This window comes from Lampris incognitus, chromosome 15 (assembly GCF_029633865.1).
Source record: "Lampris incognitus isolate fLamInc1 chromosome 15, fLamInc1.hap2, whole genome shotgun sequence".
Lineage (NCBI taxonomy): Eukaryota > Metazoa > Chordata > Actinopteri > Lampriformes > Lampridae > Lampris > Lampris incognitus.
This window is the reverse complement of record NC_079225.1, coordinates 34,223,137-34,229,437: the sequence shown is the minus strand read 5'-3', so window position 1 is coordinate 34,229,437 and position 6,301 is coordinate 34,223,137.

Here is a 6,301-nt window from a genome sequence, read left to right as displayed (position 1 = left end):
GAAAAACTCCAAAAAGCAACTAGGGGGTAGCATAGAATACCTTCTGCAGTTAATGTTTATCAACATTTTACCAGTTGCTGGTGTAAAATTGCCAGCTGGATCATGACACATGTCATGATGTAGTGTCATACATGTCATTTTCCCACATGATTAAAGTGGCAATAGACAACTTTTTTGCTTTACCTTATCATTATAAAGTAAATGTTGGTTGCACAATGTAATGGCTATAGAATAATGACATCATTGGCGTTTAGATTGGTTCCCTTTAAGCCTTGCTATCATTATGCAATTCTGTCTGCCACTGGGTACGATCTCGCGGGAAAATTAAGGCTCAATTTGTGGCACAAAGGAAGTGTGTCAACCATTGCGAAACCAAAATAGGAAGAGGATTGCTCTTTTCTTCCCCCGGTAGCTATTGGTAGTTATCCCCAGTAGCAGAAATGGGGGTTGGTGGAATAACCGAAGTGAGAGAAAAAGAACCCTGTTGACAGAGGAGGCAAATAAGTTGAAGAGGGAGGGTGATAGAAACGGAGGTAAAACAAGAGTGAACCTCGGACGGGCATTCACTCAATGAAGTGAGCTCCGCTATTGTATCGAACCGTTCCCCAGTTGAGATCTGTTCCCCCTAGCCGGATGAAAGTGTTCACAAGGAAACAGGTTAGCTATAAGTTATGTTTAGGTTAAGGTAATTATTAGGTTAAGCTTAGGGTTAGGTTTAAGTTAGCTTAAGGTTAGGTTAAGGTTAGGGGCCTAGGGGGAAACAGATCTCACCGGGGAAACAGAGTTCGATACAACACCCGGGACTTGAGAGGGTTCCAAAACGACATTCAGTTGACATTCTTTCTACTGGCTCAGTAAGTAACACAACCTGCCTACTTATTAATACTACCGGACGTTTTACTCTGCCTTTATCATAGTACTGAGATCAGGGTTTCTAGTTCAAATTGGGATTATTACAGTTGTTTCTTGCTTTGGACAGTAGCCAGGCTGCTAATAAATGGAAAGCAATCTGGTTATCTTTGCGACAGCGTGCAAACAATAAAAACATTTGGAAGCAGTAGGGGGGCGGGGAAGCTGAAAAGTTCTCTACAGCTGCTTTAAAGCATTATTAAAAAAGAGAGACTGGTACTAAAAAATCCCTTAAGAAGAACTGTTGCACTTAAAGTGAAGCGCTACCAACAGATTGGCCACTGTGTGATGAAGCATAACAAATAGTAAAAAGATGAGGTATTATTTGAGCAAGGGACAGATGAGATGGGGATTGCTGGGGAGTTGTTAAAATCACTGAAATTGTTATTTGGATGGTATATCTAGGAGATTGCTGGTCTCATTAGTTTTGCTTTCTTAGAGCAAGTGGTTTGGAGGAGTGAAAAGCTGTCGTAAGCATTAATGAGCTGTTTCGCTTTCAGATCGCTGCTGAATCGAGCTCAGCAGGAGGGGTAAAATGTTCGCCCTTAAGGAAACCTTCAAAAACAACCCAGGTAAATACCTCTGCAACATAAGACATATTTACAACTGACCGATAATTATCAATCAATGAGAAAAATAAATGTATACACCTCCCTCAAAAATAGTAACTCATACAAGGTAAAAATTCTATAAAAGGCCTCTGGCATTTTAATAGATATAGAAACCTCTGCTGCTTTCAAAGACTGCTTCTAGTTAAAACAAGCAGATTGAATGTGTAGCCTCTGAATCCAATTCAATTTTGCAAAGTCATGCCTGGTGTCTTTTTCTTTTGATTTGCACTCACGACAGGAGCCTGTCTGCCAGCTGAGACACTTCCCCCCCACTGCAACTCAACTCTCACAAAACAAGCAGTGTTTGGTGTTTACTTCTCCCTGTGCTTTTACTCAGACAAGCTAGCACTGTGAATCAAAGATGTGATCAAAACAACTCAAAAAAGATCAGTGAAACTGTGGCCCCGAACCCAGGGAAAAACATCAGTGGTGAAAGTACCCCAATAACCTCTTGCATAAAAATAAACTACAGACTTTAAGTGCTTTAATAAAAATACGGTGACAGGTATCCTGACATAAAAACCGTGAGCTTTCTAAAAAAGCTCTAACTTAAGTTTAACATTGTGTTATGCCTCAGTTCAAGAGTAAAACATCAGTCCCCAAATATTGGTGAAACTTTTTCCTCTTACAAATAAATGGGACCCTATATTTGCTATACTGACTTTAAAAAAAACATGACTTGAGTGATAAACAGTGATGTTAATATAATCTAGTCAGGACTGACATTTGAAAGAATAAATCCTTGAGGTTTTGTAGGGGAAGGCAGGGTAGCATAATGAATAGGTAGACCTTACTTCAAATTGAAGGCCATTTAATTGTTAATGTAACAGTAAATACTGCAAAGTGCTGCCTTGCAGAAGTGTCCTTAGGCAAGGCACAGATTCTCTACCAGCTCCAGAGGTGTCTGTCCCTGAGCATTGACCTCCCTGAAGAGTTGGAGAAGTAAATATAGAGTTCTATTCAGCAACTGTAAAGTATCAAGTATCGGAAAAAAACTAATAAGGGTTATAATTAAGCACTAGTGATATATCATCGGTTGCAATGTGTTACTGACCGATAAGATTGCTTGACAAAATCTATTCTTTGTATTATGTTTGTGATTTACAATTAGGAAATATTTCCATGTTCCAGAGTTGTTATTAAAATCAAAACGTATCAGAATGTTGAATTCTGTTGAAACGTTTCTGTTTCTAAGATATACGGTGGAATTTATAATAATAAGAGTTTATTCAGAGCATGGTGATGACATGGTCTATATGGAAGGTATGCAAAGGAAAACATACCTCTTTCAAAATGTCCCTTTAGTGGTATTCACAATGCCAACTTTATCACTTGACCCGAGCCACCTACTTTGCACATAGATGTATGTTTATCTCACTTGCGAGAGTCGAGTTTGGACTAAAATCAATATCTTACCTTCAATCTGTGCTGTGCAAAGAGAACAAAGCCTTCGACAAGACACTGCGTTCGTCTGACATCATGTTAAAAAGATAAACAATGGATAGGCAATTCCTTTTGTTCAATAAGTCTCTCAGAGGCACACGGCAGGCAAATAACAGTCCACAGCGGACAAACACAATTCAGAGGTGTGAATATTGTTTTTCCTGAACAATACGACTTTAAAATGTTGAATACATGATTGATGTGTGTATCACAACCACAAACATACCATAAGGTGTGGTCTCAGGGTTGAACTGTGTGTGTCCAACAAATTGCCAAGGAAATATTGCATGCAATCAACGTTTTATTCTTTGGAGAACAGTTTTTTCTTTGTTTTTGTTTTTTGTTTTTTTGCATTTCAGCCCTGTTCCCTCCCACAGAAACGCTTTAGGGTGTGCCGCATATTAGCATCCTATTTAATGGTAAAAACAAAACATACAAGAAACATTTTCAACTGATTCGTCCATGAAAACATACTCCCACACAGAACAGCAACAAGTAGCAATCTGCTCAAACAAATCCAAGTCATCAGGATTAATTCAAAGTAACAAGCAAGAGTAAATAGCTGAATAAATACACATTGAAATATAACATCATATAAACATCATAAATAGAAATAAAAATATGCCAAACTAGTTCTAACAGTAAAGTATAAACAGTCTAAATCTGCATCCAACAGTAAAATATTACTATTCATAAATGTGTTTGAATGAATATGGCAGCAAACATGTTCTGAAAACTTCATATATATTTATATAAATCGCTCCCATAATGTTCTACTCCAGTCAGCAATGTGACAGGGACTAAGAAAAAAAGAGGAAAAATAGGACAACAAAGCCAAGACATGGGAAAACTATGCACATGGCAGGCATTTAACTGAAAGGTCACTGGTTCAAATTGCCCAGAGCACCTGGGCAAAGCAGACAAAAACTAAATAAAGGAATCTCCTTTGGAGAAAAAAAAAAAGGAAATTTTCTGTGACGGTGCCTTGCAGAGCTGCTGGACAGCCAGGGACAGAAGACTACGGTTAAAAAAGGGAGATCTTATGTGTGAATACACACAATAAGGAGTAAGGCAGGTATTTCCTGAAAATAGTGTGTAGTTGAAACAACGTGACTGCGGGGAAAAGAAAAGTGTGATGTCTTGCACAAAAGAAAAGATAAAATGAATAAATAAAACATCTCCACCGGTGTTTACTTAGGGAAGGTTGCAGCCAAAACTGCGTTTCATATTCATACTCACATCAGCCCAGCTGTTTTTCTGACGTGCCTCTCCAGGGCTCTTTTGTTCATTTGCGGAGATAGGGAACATGCAGATGTTTAGTTTTGGCCCTCTTTGAAAGTCCTACCCGGATGGGTCGTGTGCAGGTTCTCAAGGGCTCCAGTCTCCTGGGTGAATCTCTCTGTCCTGCACACAGAGTATAGAAAAAATCAAATATAATGCGGTAGTGAGGGTATGGCATGCCTGGCCAGCTGGGGGTTTCAGCACAAAGATACAGACAAAGCTGTTAGTTGAGGGCTTGACAGTCTGTTTATTAAAGACAGCGATTAAAAACACGAAGGATTAAAAACATGCGAAAGTAAAACCACCAGATATCTGCAGTGCCTTTAGCTGGAATAGAGTAGCCGCCATGTGTCGTGCCTACTGCTCTCACCCGCTCCCTGTCCCTAGTGTTCCATTGGGGTATTGTCACTATCTGTCCCGAGTTTATTAAACAAACTCCGGGCTGCTGGTGCACAACCCACTCCACCACAAAGGGCTTAGGCAACACCTAAGTCCTTGTAACTCATGATTACTTCTTTAGATTTCAGTCTGATCAGAGCTCACTGAATATGACTTTATCACTGGTCCAAAGCCTCACTAAGTATTCTAGGTTTGGTTCCCAGGTTTTATTGCTGAACAGTTGCAAGGATGTGATGGTCAAGTAACTTACACAAATAAACATTAACAAACTGACCCAATGCTCCTCCAACTACAGAGGATGTAACCATGCTATAGTAGAAGTACTATTTTCCCTAACTGACAACATGAAGACAAATTATGCTCTTGATACCCCAGATGTAGCCTTGCTACAGAGTGACTCCAAAATGACAAGGTGAACACAATGTAGCTGCAGGTACACAGGGTGCAACCAGGCTGACACAATGAACGCAAAGCTTCTCAAAGTATGATGATACAACCCAGAGTGATTCTCTGACTTGAGTCCTCCACAGGGTTGACAAATCAATCCCAGCCAGCCAAATTTAGCTGAACTATGGCCTGAACCTGACCTTTTCCAAATAATCTCTCAAAGACTCTGAGACGTGGTTGTTCATTAGAGTCAGCGATAATAACACACTTTGCTCTTAAATAGAAGAGGGGCAAAAAAATGAGTAGACAATATGCAAGAATTGGATGTAGCAATGATAAGAAATAGAGTATATACGTGTAATTAGGCTGAGGATTTATAATTGGCCATAGACTAAACAAATACTTGTGCATTTTTGCTATAGCTGGTGTGTCTGCCTAACCTACCACACCTTTTGTCAGATAACCAAATATGTAGAAGTCTTGTTTTTTTCTGAAAACCTTTTTTCTCCACTGTATCCAGTGGGGGGGCAGGGAAATCACATTCTAACTTGTAACCAGGTGAGCTCTCATTTCTACAAATGTTTTTGCCTGCTGTATACATCATTATATCACTCTTTCTTATCTCTATAGCCATGCTCCTTTTAAACTGTCTTTTCTAACAGACTACTGAACAGTAGGATCTTGGGTACGACGTTAAACTGCGACCGTTGGGTCATCAGTGACTAAACCGGCACCCCCACTTCAACCCTTGGGTTGTTGTGAGGAGGGTGTGTGGACACCCAGCAGGACTAAAAACAAAACCTGTCAAAGGGCGGATGAGTTCCTCTTCGAGCCAATGGCCATTCATACCTGGAGAGGAGATAGGGACCACCAGGTACTCCCCCTACTCAATCACCATAAACAGTGGAAGAGACTTGTTGAGGCATCAGCTGTGCTCCTATGACCTCCATAGGTTACGGAACTAATGATGATGATGATGACTGAACATTAGCCAACAAAGCATGTGCTCTGAAAATAACCAAAGATCAATGTCAATGGACTCTTATTTCTTACTATATTTTAGGAAGTTGCATTTAATGCTGTTGACTTTATACCAAGCAAATATGCGGCAAACGCCAACAGAGACTTATGTGTTGTCATGCCACTGACATGATGCTGGAATTCATATCTAATAAATGAATGCAAAATTAAAAAATCTCCGGCAGGGTTTTGAAGCTTTAGTCGTAACATGTCCCTCAGTCAAAGTCCTCTTGAATGATTTGGGGTGGCCT